General features: G+C 40.9%; 1 protein-coding gene across 21 annotated transcripts in view; it reads left to right on the forward strand.

Moving 5' to 3' along the window:
- The window catches only part of WASF1 (WASP family member 1), a 189,569-nt gene that overhangs the window by 76,322 nt on the left and 91,408 nt on the right, over positions 1 to 21,839 (forward strand). For 9 of the 21 annotated variants that reach the window (XM_039528355.1, XM_039528344.1, XM_039528357.1 and 6 more), the window contains 2 exons: positions 13,841 to 13,896; positions 14,799 to 14,923. The exons of 11 other annotated variants lie outside the window; for them this stretch is intronic. The gene's annotated coding sequence lies outside the window, so the exon portion shown is untranslated. Of the gene's footprint in view, positions 1 to 9,480; positions 9,614 to 13,840; positions 13,897 to 14,798; positions 14,924 to 21,839 lie in introns of those variants that run through there. One more of the 21 variants, XM_039528352.1, reaches the window with a different exon arrangement.

Raw genomic sequence — 21,839 nt, forward strand, 5'->3', positions numbered from 1 at the left:
CAATCTGCCTGCCTAATGTGATTAAAATGAACTGTTATGAAAAATACATCTGATTACACTAAGAGCTCTGTACAGATCTGTAGTTTACAAAGTTGTCATTATGTTTTGCAATTCCTTGTACATACCAATTCTGCTATGTGGCTGCAATACAATACCCAACCTCCAAAACATGCTATGACATCTACCAGTGTTTTCAAAAGATTTGAGCTAAAACATGCATGTTGATGACAAAGGAGAACAAGTTGGATGTGACACTGACTGAGAAACTGGTGCTTTCTTTCCCTTATTTAGGGGAAGAAATTACTACAGCAAGGAAATGTGAATAACTCTTACTATTCCTTCCAGGCATTTCTAGTTTATGATGGTTAGCAGGACAGCAAGGGCATATTAGTTTTACCATTGATTTGCAGACATCATTGCTTGCTTTCAAACTTGCTAATCAGCATATCTGTTCTTTAGGGGTGGTTTGGCTGTATTATGTTTAATAATAATTTAGCTGTGTAACGTCACTCAGGGAAAGGATAAATTGCCCTTTAATAATGAGGCATTCTTTTCTATACTGTGACCCATTTTGAAACAGTTTACAGGAATAGTTGCGGAACTACCCTCTTGTGTATCCATAGAGAAGGTTAGGGTGATTGTGATCCTCCAGGGACAGTTTGCAATCCCTTAGGCTGAGAAACCCGTATTCTAGAATAAGCTCCGTCAGGTGGAGGCTGGGTAGAAGAGCAAATTGCAGAAACTGAAGATACCTATTTAATGTCAGTAGTTCATTGCTTATTTATTTATTTATTTATTTATTTATTTCATTTGATAAATATGAACTGACCTTAAACTACTTACCTTAGGTCAATGCATCTGTGCTGCCTGCTGCAGGTGTCCACCTCTCATAGGACTGTGGGAAGGGTTTGGTTAGAACTCTGAACTCCCATGTAGCCAGGATATGTTCTCATTCTGCGTTAACTAAATATCATCCCATGTTTCCAAATGTTTGCAGACCTGACTTGATGTTGTCTTCATAGTCTTGCATTCCAACTTTTCGTCAGTGAGTGTGATGTTTTCTTGGGTTGTTTAAAAACAAAAACAACAAAAAATACACACACACACTCTTTTTTTTTTTTACAAGCTAACATGAAGGTTTGTATGTCCATTCTAAACTCCAACAGAAATTGAAAGATGTTATTTGGCTATGATAGTAGAACGTAAGTTTTTGTGTAATATATGCATGAATGTATGTATATCTAGCAGACTGCTTTGTCAAATAAATTATTAACAGGGAAAGATGCATATTAGACATTCAATTAGAGGTCTTTGATCACAATGGAGCACTATCTCTATGACCCACTGATAAGATCCCACTCAGATAATTTTTTAATATACTTCATTTCTATGCATAAAAAAGTGCTAACAGTCCTTTTGAAAGAAATGGTTTGTGTAGATGACTCCTTACTTGCACCCTGCTCAGAAGGAAAATGTTCAGATAATGCCATCTCAATTTTGCATCTGCCTTTATAAACTTTGGCTTGATTGTGAGCATTTCAAAATCGAGATTATGTACCATTCAGCATTAAACAAAACAGTATATAGAACCAAAGTTTAATATTGATGGTAGTCTTGAAAACAATAACAGTGTAAATACCTCCGTGTCCTCATTCACAATGCACAACAGCTGAGGAGAAAAATTACATGTCCAAAAGTTCAAGTAGGGTTGAGGTGGGCGGGGTGTGTGTGTGAGAGAGAGAGAGAGTAGGGGGAATGCAAACTGAACAGGGCAGTAGTAGTTTCCACTCTATTATATAGGTCTGAGTAAAATTGGTAGAAAACAAACACTTTTTTCCAGTGGAAAAGCTCTTAGATTAAAAACTTTCATTCAAAAATATATATGGAAAAATTTCAAAATAGAATGAAATTTTTGGTTTTTTTTTTAAATCACACATTTTTGTTTTCCCCTTTCTCCCTCTCCCCACCCCCATTTGTTTTGCCACTGAACATAATAGAATGAATGATGTCTATAGTGTTTTCTTGTTTCTTGAAAATGAAAACATTTCATTTCAAAATTTCCTGATGAAAAATTAAACAATCATTAAATGTTTTCCCACAAAATCTTGGTTCTTGACGAAACCCTGTATTTCAGCTGAAAAATTTCAGCTAGATCTGTTGCCGAGTGATGGACTTTTGAAAGTGCTAGAAAACTTACAGCTGCGACATCTTTGGTCTTTTAGCGGTGTAAAATGTTAAACTAAAATAACCACCAACTCTGTACTGAAATGTTGTGGTCTTATACTTCCCCCCTCACCAGTAGCTTCCCCGTTTATGTTTCCCAGTTACTTCCTCCCTCTCCATTTTTTTCTCCAAATACTCCTTTCTGTCTTTTTCTCCTCCTCCCCCATGCCCGGCTCCCTGATTTTGCTCTTCTCTTTTCTCTTCTACTTCTTCACTGCCACTCTCTTACCAGAAGTATACATGCTGGGGACATGGGGCAGGCAGTGGCTGATGGAGAATCCATAGTTCTTTGTGCTCATGGGAGAGCAGAGAAGCAGCGATGGACAGGCAGTGGAGGGAGCACAAAGAAAAGTCAAACAGGTGACTGAAAAGAGTCACTGGCCACTCTCTCCACTCCAGCTTCAGCCTAGCTATGGAGCATGGCAGTTTCCCCATCCCCAATGCTTTTCTTTCTGCCAGCAGCTGCTGGTCTGCCCATCCCTCCTTGAATCTCAAAGGGACTGAGCGGAGTCATGGGATGGTGAAAGGAGCAACCCTTTGGAGCTCAGAGTCTTTTTACAACTAGTGGTCTTTTGCAGCTGGATGAGCCATTTCCTTTCTGGAGTAGTTTTACGTGCACTAGAGAGGCTTGGTCAACAGACTGGGAACCACTGCTGATGAAGTTTCATGGATAGGTAAGTATTATAAATCAAAGGAGCTGATTTATGGTGAACTGGCTGATGAAAAATGGACTCGGGATTGCCAAAGGAAACCTCTAAAATACCCTATTAAAAAGGAACTTATAGCTGTATAATATGGGAAACGTTAACTATTATTCAAATTAATTTGTGATGAACAGTAAAACAGTGCAGAAATGTTGTATGAAACTAGCCATCATTGTGACTGTAAAATAAAGTGGAAACTATGTCTTGACAGCATTCACATCTTTTGTATTGGCCTCACCAGAATGAACAATACATCTACATGGGGCATTGTAGAATGTATAAATCCCAAATGAGACTTAATAGCCATGGTCTGTCTCAAAGACATAAAACCTGCAACCACAGAGGTAGTTACATTCAAAATTGCTTAAGCAAAGGAATATAATTATTTTCAAAGGTGCTGAGCGCATGCAGCTCCCATTAACTTCAGTGGGAGTTTTGAGTGCCATATTGGGCAATACAAGCATGTTATGGCCTAACTGTGCATCTGATATTCCACCATCAATTGTCTGAGCAGTCTATCATAAGATTTTCAGCAAACTTAGGGTAAAGGCCTTTTCCAAGACATTCAGTAGCTATCCTTTAACTTTTCTCTCCTCTTCCTCAAGACAGCATGAAGAAACTAAGCATTCTGGACTGTGCAGGGAATCTCCTTTCTCTTAGAGCCATTTAACATAGTCCCATCAAAAGAGAGAGTTTTTATTTTCTATTCCAGGTTCTTTGTGGTGATAAAATGATAGATTTTTTTCTGAATCTGGACCTGTCTATCCTCAATCTCTTTTGAGTGTGCAAAACTCATTTTAAGATGGAGACTGAATCTTTTCAGATCTAGGAAATATACCCTACCCCCAATATTTCTTATGCTCCATAAATATGAGTCGTCATGCTCCAGTATATTCCTGCCACCATTGGTCTGTGTAATTTATAACTTGGAATGCTTGGTATCTGTTCCAGACAATGATTTTTCAGTTTGTCATCTCTTTCTTGGGTGTTTACAGATATAATGGTGGTCGTAGTAGAATGATCTATCTACTGGTGAAAAGAACAGGAGTACTTGTAGCACCTTAGAGACTTACAAATTTATTTGAGCATAAGCTTTCGTGGGCTACAGCCCACTTCATCAGATGCATAGACTGGAACATACAGTAAGAAGATATTTATACATACAGAGAACATGATAAGATGGAAGTAGCCATACCAACTGTAAGAGGCCAATCAATTGAGATGAGCTATCATCAGCAGGAGAAAAAAAAGACAAACTTTTGAAGTGATAATCGAGATGACCCATAGAAGGTGTGAGGATACTTAACATGGGGAAATAGATTCAATTAGTGTAATGGCCCAACCATTCCCAGTCTCTGTTCAAACCAAAGTTAATTGTATCTAATTTGCATATTAATTCAAGTTCAGCAGTCTCTCTTTGGAGTCTGTTTTAGAAGTTTTTTCATTGTAAAATTGCCACCTTCAAGTTTGTCACTGAGTGGTTAGTTGAAGTGTGAACACAAAGGGAGGAGAAACTGCTTTTGTAGTTGGCTAGTCATTCACAGTCTTTGTTTAATCCTGAGCTGATGATGTCAAATTTGCAAATGAACTGAAGCTCAGCAGTTTCTCTTTGGAGTCTGGACCAGACCTCAACTGCTAGAAGAGGGCCTCATCCTCCCTGATTGAACTAACCTCGTTATCTCTAGACTGATTCTTGCCTACATATTTATACCTGCCTCTGGAAATTTCCACTACATGCATCTGACGAAGTGGGTATTCACCCACGCAAGCTTATGTTCCAATACGTCTGTTAGTCTATAAGGTGCCACGGAACTCTTTGTCGCTTTTTACAGATCCAGACTAACATGGCTACACCTCTGATCATTCTCCTTTTGCTCTTTCTCCTTAAAATACAAACATGCTTTAGTGTCTCCCATTTAAAAAAAACCCACACTTGACCCCACTTGCCTCCAGCTACTGCCCCTTCTCCCTTTCATCTCTAAGCTCATTGAACACACTATTTACAATTGCTGTCTAAAGTTCTTTTTCTCAAGTTCCATCCTAGACCTTTTTCCAATCCATCTTCCATCCCTTGCAGTCAAATAAAATTGCTCTCACCAAAGTCTGTAATGACTTTGCCCAGCCAGATCTCACATCAAATACTCCAGCAATATCTTCCTGGACCTGTCATCTGCCTTTAATACCACTGGCCATGCTCTTCTTAAATTGTTATCCTCCGCTGGTTTTTGTGACTCTGTTCTCTCCTGGTTTTCCTCTGACCTCTCTAATTGCTCCTTCAGTGTGTCCTTTGGAGAATCCTCCTCATCCAACCTCTAGGCCTGTGTCCTTGGTCCTCTCCTTACGCCAGAGTAAGTATCCTGGTGGGCCAGGCTGGTTTGTTTACCTGCCGCGTCTGCAGATTCGGCTGATCGCGGCTCCCACTGGCTGTGGTTCGCTGCTCCAGGCCAATGGGAGTGGTGGGAAGTGGTGGCCAGCACATTCCTTGCCCCGTGCCGCTTCCCACCGCCCCCATTGGCCTGGGATGTCGAACCGCAGCCAGTGGGAGCTGCGATCAGCTGAACCTGCAGATGCAGCAGGTAAACAAACTGGCCCGGCCTACCAGGGTGCTTACCCTAGCGAGCCATGTGCCAAAGGTTGCCGATCCCTGCTCTATATCTTATCTCTGTGTATCCTTGGTCCTCTCCTCTTAACCCTCTATGTCTTATCTCAAAGACAAATTCAGCTACCATCTGTATGTTGCTGACTCACAGATCTACGTCTCTACTCCAGACCTGTCTGCTTCTGACCAAACCAAAATCTCAGAGTGTCTCTCTGACATCTTCCTGTCAATGTCTAGCCATCAGCTCAAGCTCAACGTGGATAAAACAGAGCTCTTAACACCCCTCCACCCCAAAGAAAATCCCAAACCAACCAACCAAAAAACAACAGCTCTCTGCTACCTCTTTTCACAATCACTGTGGAAAACATCATCAGCTTGCTTGCCTGCCCCTCAGGTTCATAACCTGGGCATCATCTTGACACAGATCCCTGTAGGTCATCACATCTAGGCTATGTCCAAATGTTACAGATTCTTTCTACATAACATGTCTAGGATATGGCCTTTACTATCTATCTATCCACACAGCTAAAACTCTTGTCCAGGCTCTCATCATCTTGTGTTTCAGTTATTGAAAAGTCCTTTTCTCTGGCCTTGACAAATGCAATGATTATATCCATTCAGAATCTTGCTACAAAGATTTTCCTAACCCATTGCTTTGACCCTTTCAGCTCTTTCTTTGCATCCTTCTGCTTGGGTTCCCCTTCTCTGTCTCAAACATAAGCTACTTGTCTTAACTCTCAAGGCCCTTTCCAGCCTATTCCAACCCTACCTATTGTCTCATTTGTTATTGTGATAACAAATCCAGCCTCTGGTTGGCCCATGATGCCAGCCTCCATTGTCCACTTGTTAAACGTTCAAAGATGCAACTTTGCTGTTCCTCAAGCTTGGGGGAGGTGCTCCTTGTAAATATATTAAAGATACACCGCTACCTCGATATAACACCACCTGATATAACACGAATTTGGATATAACGCATTAAAGCAGTGCTCTGGGGTGGGGGGGCGGGGGGCTGCACACTCCAGTGGATCAAAGCAAGTTCAATATAACACGGTCTCACCTATAATGCGGTAAGATTTTTTGGCTCTCAAGGACAGCGTTATATCAAGGTAGAGGTGTACTTAATTATTCTCCTTAGAAAATTCTTTTTCTGTGTTACTTACAAATTTTTTGACAAAGGCTAAGCCAATGGTGTGATGAGACCACTGCCTATCATACTGACCAATATTATTTTACTGTTTCCTTGTACTCGCCTGTCAGTCTGTCAGTATCCATCTCTTGTCTCTGCCCTAAAAAAACTTAGACTGTACGTTTTTTTAGGGCAGAGGACTGTCTTTTTATTCTCTGTTTGTACAGCATCTAGCACTTTGGGTTCCCAGTCCATGACTAGGACTCCTACGATAGTAAGTAGTGAAGAGCACTTTTATCCCTACTTGTGAACTTTTATATCAAAATTCAAGCTCTAATCAAATAATTCCTCAGTAGCCCCGGACATCAGCATGTTAAAGTCTTCAGTTGTTCTTCATGATAGCTGGATTGCCAAGAATATCTTTTGACCCTGGAACAGCGAAGATATTTTGTAATCTGAGGACCATCACTGAACAAGTAGCTCTTGGTTTTCCAGACTGAAGTATGTTACAGGTAGTATCCATGGCGGACATTCCACCTCCTTATATCTTATTCACTGGTCCCCTTAAGCTACCTACACCTACCACATCTGAGGTTCACTGCATGGTATCTAAGTAGTCATAATTCCTAAAACCTAGTTCCCCCAACAGTTGGATGACTTTCTTCTCAAATTCAGAAAACCTTCCATCAGCCAAGCTTATATTGGTATATGGAAGATGTAGTATTGATGGTGCATGAGAAGGAAGATAAATGCTCTGGACTCATCATAGAAGAAATTCTGGACCTTCATAGGGGTCTGAACTTGCAAGTCTCAGTCCTGATAATCATGGGTCTTATCCTTTTACTTCTAGTCATCTGCTTCATCCACATAACTCCCATTTTCTAAAAGCAGCATTGCCTCAAATGTCCCCAATCCAATGCCCAGTGGAACAGTGGAGTTTCAATCTTGTATTACAAGCACTTACTAAATCACCTTTAGAACCAATGGGGAAAGGTATCATTGCTCATTCCATCAGGGGAATGACTGCTTAGTGGGCAGAGAAATACAGAGCCTCTTTTCAAGATTTGCCAGACAGTTATTTAGAACATAAGAACAGCTACACTGAGTCAGTCCAAAGGTTCATCTAGCCCAGTAAACTGTCTTCTGACAGTGACCAATGTCAGGGGCCCCAGAGGGAATGAACAGAACAGTTAATCATCAAGTGATCCATCCCCTATCACCCATTCCCAGGTTCTGGCAAACAGAGACTAGGGACACCATCCCTGCCCATCCTGGCTAATAGCGATTGATGGACCTATTCTCCATGAACTTATCTAGTTCTTTTTTGAACCTTGCTATAGTCTTTGCCTTCACAACATCCTCTAGCAAGGAGTTCCACAGGTTAATTTTGTGTTGTGTGAAAAAATACATCCTTTTGTTTGTTTTAAGCCTGCATCTTATTAACCTCATTTGGTGACCCTTAGTTCTTGTGTTATGAGAAGGAGTAAATAACACTTCTTTATTTACTTTCTCTACAGCAGTCATGATTTTATAGATCTCTCATATCCCCCTTAGTCATCTCTTTTCCAATCTGAAAAGTCCCAGTCTTTTTCATCTCTCCTCATATGGAAGCCGTTTCATACCCCTAATAGTTTTTGTTGCCTTTTTCTGAACCTTTTCCAATTCCAATATATCTTTTATGAGATGGGGCAACCACATCTGCACGCAGTATTCAAGATGTGGGTGTACCATTGATTTATATAGAGGCAATATGATATTTTCTGTCTTATTATTTATCCATTTATTAATGATTCCCAACATTTTTTGACTGCCGCTGCACATTGAGTGGATGTTTTCAGAGAACTATCCACAGTGACGCGAAGATCTTTCTTAAGTTATAACAGCTAATTTAGACCCCATTGTTTTATAGGTATGGTTGGGATTATGTTTTCCAATGTGCATTACTTTGCATTTATCAACATTGAATTTCATTTGCCATTTTGTTGCCCAGTCACCCAGTTTTGTGAGATCCTTTTGTAGCTCTTCGCAGTCTGCTTGGGACTTAACTATCTTGAGTAGTTTTGTATCATCTGCAAATTTTGACACCTCACTGTTTACCCCTTTTTCCAGATCATTTATGAATATGTTGAATAGGACTGGTCCCAGTACAGACCTCTGAGGGACACCACTATTTACCTCTCTCCATTCTGAAAACTGACCATTTATTCCTACCCTTTGTTTCCTATCTTTTAACTAGTTACCAATCCATAAGAGGACCTTTCCTCTTATCCCATGACCACTTACTTTGCTTAAGAGCCTTTGGGCATCGATACACTCATTCATGAAACATTACAACATGGATGCTTTTGTCAGATGCTGCTTTCAAAAGTAAGCTCCTTCAGTCTTCCCTTGTACAAATGTTAGTCTATTTGTCTTGAAACTGTGTTTACATCTGGGATGTTTTCATGTCTCCTTCCTAACTGATCGAGGATGTTTTTTACTGCTTGCTGCTGTTCAGTTCCAAGACTGATGGAGCAGTGGTTTGCTGTGCTAGAGAATGAGAAAATTGATACAGTAATATCCTAACTGTAATTTCATCTTCTTTGTCCTCTCCATCATCACCCTCCCTTATCTATTGTCGTAGGTATTCTGTGTTTGGTGTTGTAAATGATTGGCTGCGCAGAGATGGCAGTTGATCCTTCTTTTGCAGATTTTCTGGTCAGAGAGAGGAGATGACACATCTACATTTTATTTTCATTCTTTTTTCCTGGAGGTGGGAAATGTTCATCCTGATGTCTCTCCAAATTTTTGTTGTTCTTTGTAGTTTTGGTGGTATGGCCTGTGGAGCAATTCAGATGGTTCTGGGGATACAAGAGAAGAGGAATCTCTTGCCTTCCCCCAGGATTTGGAAAAAGTGCCAAACCCAGACATTCTAAGCCTGCTGGAATAGCAGATTCCTGTTTGGAGAAAACAAAATTATAGGTAAAAAATAGATGTTTTGTTAATGCACATTACCTTCTTTGAGTTGGGACAAATATTGCTTTTAAGAATGTTTGAAAATGCAGGACTAAGCAAGGACAATAGAAATTTCTTTCAGCTATTATTAGCTGCATACTTAAAGATGGATGTGGCACATTGGTAATTAAATGACCAGTTATTTGACTGCAATAATTTACAAATTGAACTATTGAAACAAGAGGTGACTAAGTTGTGATGCTTAATAGTTCTGGAGCAAAGGGTAGTTGTGCCTGTATATGCAGTAAGCAGCTGAGTTTCCAACTAAGGAGATGACAAACTCCAGAGGCATTGCCAGTAGAACTTGTTAGCTCTATAGGCCGAATAGTGTAGTTCAGGAGACTTGTATACTCCATGGGTAAAGCCTGGGAAATTTGTAAGCTGATTAACTCTAGTTATTTCTTCTTCTCTTGCCTTAAAAGCACAGGAAGATTAAACTAAAATAACTTACAGTAATGCCTCTTTACAGTTACAAAATTAAATGTTCCAAAGTCAGGAAATGTCAAATGATAAGGTTTTTCTTGGAATATTAGCTTGGCTACATTTCACATATTCTGGTATTGTCAATTCCTCTTTTCATTGCTAAATATAGACTTTCATGTATTATGAATGATTAATGCATTTCATAAGCTATGTGCAACATGGACAGCTGATAAGAAATAATTGTATTTGTTTGGTAAAATTTAAGTTAAAAAGAATAAGCACATTTTAAACTAAATGAACATTGCAATCTTGGTACATAAAATAAAAATTAGAAGAGAGCAAATAGCACTGTGAAAGGAACAGAATTAAGGAGTATTAAATGTGCTGTTGCACTGCAAGTACAAGTTGTAATAGGACATGCTGTTAATGGCAGTGTAACAATATGCAAATGTGTACTTTTCCAGCTGTTTTATTGCAATGCACAAAACAATAAAATAGCACAAAATACTGAACAGATCAGTATCAATGTTAACATAAAGAAATTGGTCTGTAGAGCATTTTTATTTGTATAAAAAGCATCTTTTCTCCTTTTATGATGAAATAACTAATTTCTTTAAAGGAAATAGCTTTTCCATGCCTCCACAATTCCCACCACCGGGTCTCATCTCCCAAGTGTGAGATAGGCCAAAGCTCCCTCTGCTCTTAGATTTTTGGCCCCTATAGCAGTGGTCCCCAACCTTTTTGGCACCAGGGACCGGTTTCGTAGAAAAAAAAAAATTCCGCGGACCTGTGGGATGGTTTTGGGACGATTCAAGCGCATTACATTTATTTTTGTACTTTTATTTCTATTATTATTGTAATATATAATGAAATAATTATACAACTGACCATAATGCAGAATTAGTGGAAGTCCTGCCCCCTATCTGACCCCCACCCACTTCCTGCCCCCCCGACTGCCTGCCCCCCCTCAGAATCCCTGACCCATCCTGCTCCTTGTCCCCTCACCATCCCCCAGAGACCCCCACCACCCTGGGACCCCACCCCTGCTCCCTGTCCCCTGACTGCCCCAACCCCTATCCCCCGCCCCCGCTGAGTCCTGACAGACCCCCCCGGAACACCCACAATCCACCCCCCCATTCCCTGCCCCTGACTGCCTCCCCAACCTCCGCCCCCCTCTCTGTGCCCTGACTGTCCCCAGGACTCCCTGCCCCTTAGCCAACCCCCCTGGCCCCAGCCTCTTACCCCTGGCTCCCTCCTCATCCGGAGCCTCAGCGCCTCGCCCGACATCTGCAGCATGCCTCCGGCGGGGCCTGAGCTCCGTCCCGCTCAGAGCCGTGTAGTGAGGGGGCGGGGCTGGGAGCTCCACGCCGAGCGGAGGCAGCTGAGCTCAGCCCGGAGCTCGCAGCCCCGCTCCCTCACCACGTCGCTCTGAGGGGGCGGGGCTCAGGGGCCCCGCCGGAGACACGCCGTTTGATGTGCTAGGGGTCGGTTCGCGGCCCGGTTCCTAACAGGCCGCGGACCGGTACCAGTCCAGGGGTTGGGGGCCCCTGCCCTATAGCACTGACAGGTGAGCATGAGTCCTGCACCTGTGTTCCATTCTAACTGCCAATGCCTCTTCTCTTTGGAACCTATTCAGTCAGTTGCTTAATGAGCAAGGGACTCTCATTCAGCATCTTTACTTTAGAGAGATTCTGCCAGTGAACAATATTCATTTCGGGGGATGTACCTGGAAAATGGAAGGGTCCAAAGTTCCTAGAGGTAAAAGCAGCGTGTTTAGTCCTCATCTCTCTCTTTTTACAGACGTATCCCAGAAAACATTGCCAGGGTTGCATATATTAACCAATATGGAATAATTCACGGGCAGGCAATGACGGTAACATCTAATATGGCAGTCAAATTGATCTATTAATAAATTTGTTGCAGTTAATTTGATTATTTCCCTGTCTTGATGGAAATGCTTCCTAAAAGAGAAGGATTGGCCAGGCATTGGTGGACATGCTTGCTAAAAGAGTGTGTAAAATTTTCATTCCAGTTGATTTATTTTTTCTAAAGAGAGAGTCTGGATTCTCCCTGGAAATGTAATAAAATGAGAAAGATCTGGTTCCAAACACACACCTTATTTTCTGTTAGTAAATTTGTTTAATTAGCATGCTATATATGTTAGTCTTACAGCTTTGGGCAATTTTTATGGAGAAAAATTCTGTAAGTGGGTTGTTAGTGCTAGGTAGCCCCACATGGACAGATCTGAAACTGTTCCAGTATTCTGCAGAAAAGAACAGCACCCTATTGAGACAAAATCATACTTACAAGAAAAGGAGCATTCAGATTAAGAAAATTTGCTTCCTTTCCCTGTTTGTGTCTCCCCTTTTTTCTAACACTTATTCTGCCTCACACTGAAATGTTTGCCCTGTGTACATACTACAGTAGAATCTCAGAGTTATGAACACCAGAGCTACAAACTGACAGGTCAAACACACTCTTCATTTGGAACCAGAAGTACGCAATCAGGCAGCAGCAGAGACCAAAAAAAAAAGGGGGGGAGAGGCGGGGGGGAGAAGGCAGTAGAGTAATGTGTTAAAAATAAACTACTAAAATAAAGGGAAAGTTTAAAAAAAATTGACAAGGTAAGGAAACTGTTTCTGTGGTTGTTTAATTTAAATTAAGATGGCTAAAAGCAGCCTTTTTCCTTCTGGATACTAAGGGTTCAAAGCTGTATTAAGTCATTGTTCAGTTGTAAACTTTTGAAAGAACAACCATAGCAAACAACCTCCATTCCCGAGTGTTTGTAACTCTGAGGTTCTATTGTATGTGCCAACTGCTCTGAAGACAGATGCAGTATTAGGCTATGTCTTCACTACCCGCCGTATCGGCGGGTAGCAATCGATTTCTCGGGGATCGATATATCGCGTCTCATCAATCCCCGAATGAGCTCCTGTCGACTCCGGCACTCCAGCAACCTGAACGGCGGTAGTGGAGTCGACATGGGGAGCCACGGACGTCGATCCCGCACCGTGAGGACGGTAGGTAATTCGATATAAGATAATTCGACTTCAGCTACGTTATTCACGTAGCTGAAGTTGCGTATCTTAGATCGATTTCCCCCCGTAGTGTAGACCAGCCCTCAGTTGGCTCTGATAGCACCACCTAGTATTAAGGTTGCTGAAACTTCCCATTATAAGGTCTTGTTTTCAGTTGCTTATGAGTTTGCCATACTTGAAACATTTGGGCTGAAATTTCTCATGCTGGTGATCTGCATCAAGCTGAACATATTTAGAAATTTTCAGCCAAAACAGATCAGCCATTTTTGAGAACAAGACGAGGGAACGATACCTTGTTTTGCCCACGTTAAAAGAAAGTCTGGCGATTTTTTTCTTTGATCATCTCTCATGCCCCCATGCTTTGGATTTTGGACTTGAAATTTGGCAGGGGATTGGCTTTTATCAGGGATGTGCCTTTTGCTGTCCTCATGAAAATCTTTCTAAATTTGGTCCAGTTATAAATCTTTGAAAAATCACAATTTGCACATGCTCAGGGGACAATTGTTAAACCATAATAGATAAATTCCCTGAAGATTCTGGCCACAATGAGCATGCTCCAGCCTGCGGTTGAGCAGGACTTTGCCTGCAGTTGTAACTCTGGACTTTGCCTGGCCATGCTGAGTCCTGGTCCAGGCACCGAAAGTAAGAGCAGGTAGACTGTCTCTCTTTGTGGACTTTGGGCTTGATCCTCCTCTCACTGAAGTAAATATTTAAACTTCCATTAACTTCACAGGTGCAGGATCAGGTGTATAGCTGGAATTTAGCTAGCAAATAACAGCAGAGGACAAGGTAACCATGTGAATTTACTAGAGTTACTATTTGCCTTCTTCCCTATTCCTTCCAATTTTTTGTCACGCTTGTTGAATATTATCTTAAATTAGATGAGTTACTATGAGTAAATGTCTATGGGATCTAACAGCCTAAGTGATTTAGGTAATTTTTAATTTTTTCCCCAGTAATCTTCGGGGCAGGAAATGTCTTATTGTGCATTTGTACATTGCCTTACACAATAGGAGTCTGGTCCTAAATGTGGTGCTGCCGTACAAATAAATAAGTAACGAAGTAGTACCTCACAATTTTCATTCCTTCTCTCCATTTCTTGATTTCATACCGTTCCTATTCATGAGCCACCTGAGAAGGTTAGGGTGGAAATTTCTCCCAGCTTTTTTCTGTGCAATTCTGTCTAATCTTAAAGATCGGTAATATGAGAAAGGAAGTGGACTGGCAGAATTCATAATGAAATAACATGGCTGAATCCTCCTATGCTAATTATAGATTAGTACACAATGACTTGCAGCAGATTTTTTTCTACTGTGACTGGGAATTTCCCTAGAACAGAAAGGAAACTTTTGACCCACGCAATGGGCTATATATTTTTTTTCAGACAGGGTTTATGGAAACCTTCGTTTATAATGAAGTGCTAACAGTTATAGAACAGCCATTCTGATTTCAGTGGGCAAACTCTAAGAAATTTGCAATCTGAATTATGTAAACATCATAGTTGAGCACAGCCTACATATCTGTACAAAGGAGAACTTTCAGATTTTTGAACATGTCTGCATTGTTTGGGGGTAGCAAAATAAAATTATGAATGTTGTAAATAAACTCCTTAAGTACATAACATTTTTTTGTACAGAAGCTTTCCTCGACTTCCTAATTATCTTGTTGTGTCACATTCCATATTCTATTAGTGCGCTGGGGAGTCTCATACGGCGCCTGGGAGTAGACAGTTCCCTCATGCTCAGTCTTTGCACGTTGAAACAATCTGTTTTAATACAAAATGGACATCAAATATTTTCAGTGACAGAACAACAAGGTAATTGCTCCATGTGATAGTTTACCACTGCCTAGCCAAAGATCATTTTAAATGTGATTGTCTATCCAAATAGAATAGATGAATTGTTTATCTGCCATTTGTTCCAGCAGCAATTTCAACTTATGTACCTCAGAAAGTGGCTGGAGTTTTTATGCATTTGTTTGTTTGTTTTTGTTGTTCTACCTACCCTTGCCCATTCTCCACCCTTTTCATCCCGCCACCATGTAGCTGGACAAGAGTTACAAATCTCACACATAAAAATCAGTAATCCTGAAGTTTTCCTCATACAGGTTATGTATACACTTATGTCATGAATATTAATCACTAGTTTTATATATGCTAACTTTATTGATTTTCTTTTTACAATATACTTCAAATCAGAGTGTGATATTAATTTGTCTTAATACCCGCCCCCATGCACACACACTAATATTACTCCCACTACTGCTTAGTGTTTTGAACTGGCACCACCTGAAACAATGTGGACAAGTAGGTCCTTCTCTAGCAAGATTAATTTAGAGAGGCATTGGCAGACAAATACGCCCTCTTATCCCCAATCCCTTTCAGCATTTGGACGGTATTAGAGAATCTCTTTTCTCTACCTGTATCTGAGAATTGTAAAGGGCTTCATGCTACAGAACAGAACCACCACTTTTATTAAAATGCTTAAGATGCTGTTATAGTATTCACAGAATAGCAATTGAATGATAGAGTTGTTCATTAGAATGTCAGAGTGAGAACTATGGGACTTATTGCCATGACAATAGTGTCAGGCTATGTTAGTGTTCTGAATCCAAAACAAGTGAGTTTCAACTTAACGGGATACTGTACAATGTATAATCATGTTTGACATAGTATCTCCACCTTTTAGATTACCAAAATGGATAAACTGCATCATGGAAGTGAGGACTAAGACAAGACAAATTTCTTTAAATAGTTACTTTAAAAAACATTTACTTAAAAGTAGTAAAGGGCATCTAACTACAGTCTGAAAATTAATAATTGAATCTAGCGTACCAATAGCAGAATCTTGAAAGTGGAGAGTCTTTAGTATGAGTCAAGAAACACTAATCATAAGAGGAGATTCCAGGTTTACTCATGATGATGTCCTTCTTACCAAACAGTTTGGGATTTCAGACTGTGGGAAAGTTTGCCACTCTCTCTCCTATGGGCATGTAGTAGATGATGTAATGAAGCATGCATCTCAAATGGTCTACAGTTTTTTCAAAAAGGTATATTGATTTTTTAAAAAGTTTATGTAATGCTTGTAAAAGGTGCAAGATAGGTATCCTGAGAAAAATGAATTCTTATGATTTAAGGAACACAAACAGCAGTGGGAACTGTAAGCTTCCCACCTTGTCTTGTCCAAATGTCTCACCCTGACCTTGGAGGAATGAAACGGTATTCAGTCTCGGAGCCAGATCCTCACCTGCTGTAAATCAGTGTAGCTCCATGAAGTTATGTTGAGTTACAGTATCTGGGGATCTGGTCCTCCATGCCCATTCAGTACTTGACTTTTCTGCTGTGGTGGGTTTTTATCAGGTAGAGACCAGTCCACTAGAAACTAGATTGAGAGCAGAAACTCAATTCATACTGGTCACCAAACCATTTTCAGATAGTAATTATTTTTAGTCACTTCCTCCCTGGTCTAGATTTTAACTGATAATTTAGAGGTGAAAGATCATATGTTTATTTATCAATCCTTTTAGCCATCTAGCAACCTGGCTTCAGACGTTAGTTCAGTTTGGGTAAAAGCCCAGACATCCAGATGCTATCAGAATTAACTAAGTAACTAAGTTACTTGGACTCAGATGCATTTGAGAATTTTTAAAAAACCCAGGCTTAAAAAAATACAAAACCAAAAACCTGAAAATTAACATTTTGACATAAACCATCTGCCCTATGTAAGTGAGGAATGGCAGACTCAATTAATTATCAGCTCGGCAGTTTCTTGGAATCAGTGCAAATCCCAGAATTACTGATGTTTATGCAGTGAAGATAGATGAGTGAGTCTGAGATAGGCTGACCAGAGTTTTAAACAGAAAATTAAGACACATTTCTTAGAGCTGGAGTATTCCCCGAGGCAGGCTACTTCCGCAAGCAAGCAACAAAGCTTCAAGTTTGCCTGGAATTTTTTAATCAGGTGAGCAGGGTTTGACCTGACTTCTGCAGATCTAGTCAGGGATTCTAGTTCATAAACCTGCAGATATCCTATGCCTCTGCAGTGTCTACAGCCTCCTTCTACTCTTTCAGGATCCCTTTCAACATAGCTCTTATGAGAGCGAGATCTTGCGAGCCACTTATGATGGATTCCTGCAGTGCACGTGGTCCCCTACCTGCATCACTATTTCAGCTGAGAGCTGAAAGAAGTGGCTTATTTTAAAAATTACAGTTCCCATCTACAGTTCTGTTTGGAGAGACGGGGGAGGGCTTGGAAGCATATTTGAGCTAGCGGGTAGGGAAGGGGGGTGGTAAGTGGTGTAACCTGATCTGGGGGTGTGTGGGTAATGTTAATTTAATTTATCAACTTAATTTTATTTTATTTTAATTATTAATAATAATAATATTAATTAGTATGGGTTTAGGCTTGCCAATCTGTTTGATCAGAAGATAAAATTTCTTGTCCTGAATCAGGCTCCACAGAATTTATAAGGGACCCTTGGGGGTATGACAGGAAGCTCACACTCAGACAAGTATAGTCATAAAGACTTATTAAAATCAATGAAATAGTAAGCAAATGGTAAAATAGAGTTACAAAATTACAATTGTATTACTGTTATTTAAGAGATACATATGGTAATACAATATTATGTGCTGCAAAATTTTGGTTAATACTCACACCCTGTTTAGATAACCTGGTGTTGAAAGACACAGGACCTCGCCTCTGGCGGTTCCGGTTTCACACCTCTTGTAGAGGTGTGCAGAGGTAACTAATGCGAAGAGCTGTCAAAGCTGCTTTAGAATTTATTCTCTAACTTACCCAAAATAAAACCTAATACACAAACTGAGAATAAAGTTTAGGGAAACCAAGCTTGGCCTAAAAAAAACAGGAGTACTTGTGGCACCTTAAAGACTAACAAATTTATTTTAGCAAAAAATTTTATTTTAGTCTTTAAGGTGCCACAAGTACTCCTGTTTTTTTTTGCGGATACAGACTAACACGGCTGCTACTCTGAAGCTTGGCCTAGTCACTTTGGAACTTAAAGTTTGAAAAGAAAATAAGTACGGCCTATTATAGTTAGTAGCTGTCGTAGATGGATAGCATCGGTACGTAGTTGAAGATGAAGATAATGAAGATAATCGAGCGAGGTGAGTCACCTCTCTATAGGGCATAAGTACCAGAAATCCTTCCTCTTATGCCCAAATTTCATTCCTCCCCCTCAGAAATGTTAGGGCACACTTACCCCATAGTATGTATATGTGTATAGATGACAGGTACGTGCGCAGTTGTGGTGTAGTTGTTAAGTCTGTGGGTACAACTTTAAAACATCCCCTATACCATTCTTCATTGTCTATTGGTCTAGGTCAGGGATCCGCAACCTTTGGCACGTGGCTCACCAGGGTAAGCACCCTGGCGGGCCGGGCCGGTTTGTTTACCTTCCGTGTCTGCAGGTTCGGCTGATCGCGGCTCCCACTGGCCGCGATTCATCACTCCAGGACAATGGGAGCTGCGAGAAGCGGCAGCCAGCACATCCCTCGGCCTGCGCCGCTTCCCGCAGCCCCCATTGGCCTGGAACGGTGAACTCTGCTTACCCTGGCGAGCCGCGTGCCAAAGGTTGCCGATCCTTGGTCTAGGTAAAGACATAGCCGTGGGTACTTTATCTCTTTAGGGAACAAAATGAAGGTCAACTTTACTTTCTGGACAAAAGGGCCCACTATAAATATGATAGCTTTGCTTTAGCTTAACATATAGGTTTTTGGCCTGTAGGTCTCTTGCATTACAGCCAAACTTCTTTTTAATATAAATCTGTAAACCTATTACAATACATCAAATAATTAAACTTATAAAAATATTTATCTATGCAAGCAAGCAGATTAATCCTTAGTGCTACAGTGGCATATTGCACAAACATCCTCGTGGCCCTCAGGCCTGTAGTTTTATTGGAAGAGTAGCCTCTGGAAACCAACTGTAAAATGTTGGCTAGTAGAAACCTCATACTATCTAATTAAGACAGTGGGTGAAAAAATGAATATGAATGAACACACAGTCCTTGAGTGGTTTTCTAATATTGCTACTATTATCTTCAGTGAAGAAGTCATTGTAGTAAGAGGAGGCCCTGAGATATAAACCTTGGTATTAGAGGCCTGAGGCCTAAACTAAAGTAATGGTCAAGACTTTGCTAACATAAAGCAAAGTTAAGCTGTGAGCCAGAGGTAGGCCCTGCTCACAGAAGCTGGCACGGAAAGGGCTGAGGCTGCAAAAACACATATTCACCTAGCATATTAAAGTATAAACACAGCATTAGAACACACTATACTGAAACATTTCATAGATGGACAGGCCGACCCATCCCAATGACAGGGGCAAAAGGGTAAAATGATGGATAGAGTTGTTTTGTTCGAACCAACATGTACAAGGTAGAAGGCGGTACCTTAATACGTAGAAAGGTTGTAACTTGCTACGTAGAGAGGTTGCACCTCAATACGTCAGGTGTGATGTGTAACTTGTTTGTACCAGTGTATAAGAATGCATCCCTGGGGCAGTGCCTTTTGTCCAGCCGAGGGGGCAGTGGAAACTCCCGCCACTGACTGAGCTGGGTCCATTGCCAAAAGGCACTTTCTCGTAGTATGCCCTGAGTTAGGCTAAGAAACCTACAGGGAACTGCCATTGTGTCCGAGGTCGCAATAAACCTAGTCGACGTGACTCTGCATCTTACTGGACTCTGTGGTTATTGGGGGTTCTCGTCGGGTCTGCTAAGTCAGCTATCTGCGCAGAGCTGGGGCAGCACACAGAGGGAACTCACGCACGCAGCCGAGTGATATCAACAAGGAGAAAGTAGAGCACCACACTGGTACCAGTCTGACAACAGTCATAATGCAATCCAAACATTAGCCAGATATTCCATCTGCTTTCAAATCTTCTTAAAGTGTTCTTTTGTGTGAAATGGTCTACTTCAAGAACAGCCATTACCTGCTATTGATGCTGCTGCAGTTCCAGTGTAGTGGCTGTGGCTGATATGCTGATAGCAGTCTCAGAAACTATGCTAGAAGTAAGAACCTCCTTACCCTGCCTTCAAGCTCAAAGCTAACAAACAGTCTGCTATTAGACAGTGTTATACAATCATTTTGTTGTTTATCCACATTCAAATGCTAAAATATACAACTTTTCTCTCTGGCTGCCTGGCAGTATGCCTTCCTTTGATCAATAAGAAATAATCATTTTGAGGCACAGCAATATTGGAGAAGAATTTTCTTGCTAATAGGAATAGCATGGCTCAATAAGCTGTAATAGCCTTTTGGAAGCCAATATCCTGTATGCTAACCTATGGCTGCAAATCCAGGACAATAGCTTCTGCTGCTTTTCAGTTAATAGATTGGGTTGTTTAATAATTATATGGGTAATAACACTTACCTGCCTTATTGGAAAACCTTGTATAAGGAAAGTTGTCTTATAGAGTTCTTGCCTGGTGACTTTCAGTAGTGTTGATAAAATAGTAACAGTGCTGGTGCTTGGTACCATCAGGCTGATATAGCTATATGCTTTGAACTTGTACAGTTCCACAGCAAATCAGGAGGAATTCTTCCCTGGTTGCTGCTTTTTCCTTTTAAGTTCCATCTCTGCTATGCTGTACTCTGGAGAAACATAGGTCAATATTTGATTAGGATGGTGGTACTGAATATACCTCATTTCATCATAGCTGTCGTATCAGATTACCTATCTTTTTGCTTCCCTGATTTATTTACATGACATTTTAGCACAGAAAAAAGTGACCCAAACATCAGGGAGAGTTATAGGAATTGCCGTGCAGATCTTTGGTCCATCTAGTATGGTGTCCTGTCTCTGACAGTAGCCAGTACCACCTGCTTAAGAGAGAGGTCCAAGAAACATGGCACTAGCTTGTTACAGAACAATATGAACACAAGGAGAGTTTCTTCTTACCCTATTAGTTAATGGTTGGCTTATTCTCCTGGAGCATGAGAGTTGATTCCTTCTGGGACTCTGGATTTGCTTTGTTTTTGTTTAATTTTTGCTGTAATAACTAAACAGAAGTTGTGGGCTTGATACAAGAATTACTAGGGGAATTTCTATGGACTGTGTTATGCAGGAGATCAGACTAGACGATCTAATAGTTCCTTCTGGCCTTAAAATCTATGAATCTTAATTCTGGATGTACTTGTCAATGTAAATGTCCAGTCCCTTTTTTGAGTCCTCCTGAACTCTAAGGTCATGGATTGTGAGAACATAGAAGAGTGGTAGCTTTGTGTGTGTGTGAAATGGAGAGAAGCAGTACTAAACTTGTTCTGGCACTGTACAAGTTTTAGTTCTGGGAATTAATATTCTGGGCTCTTTTGGGGTCCTTTTCCTGGATGGTATTGGTAAGGACAAACAGAAAAATACTTGCTTCTTTGAGGAGTATCATAGCAGCAACAGCGCGGCATTCTCCATCACAACTTCTACTGTGTGTCTCTTGACCGCTGTCGAGAGCCTCTATTCACCACATCATTGTCGTTATGCATCTTGCTGTCTGTTTTATTTTCCAATACTGATAGACTTCTGGAAACTTGCAAAAGGCTTTACTACTCTTACAGTCCTCAGTGGCTGCTAGAGATTTCATTCATTGCAGTATGAGCCACTCATCACAGGCAAAGGGGTTTGGACCTGCTGCCTGTGGCTACCCCTCTGTAGCCCCAGTACCTGTCTGGCCTTACACTAGGCCACAGCCTGGAGGTTTTACCAGGCGAAACGCTACAGCTC

The sequence above is a fragment of the Mauremys reevesii genome, linkage group 3 (assembly GCF_016161935.1).
Source record: "Mauremys reevesii isolate NIE-2019 linkage group 3, ASM1616193v1, whole genome shotgun sequence".
In the NCBI taxonomy this organism is placed as follows: Eukaryota; Metazoa; Chordata; order Testudines; family Geoemydidae; genus Mauremys; species Mauremys reevesii.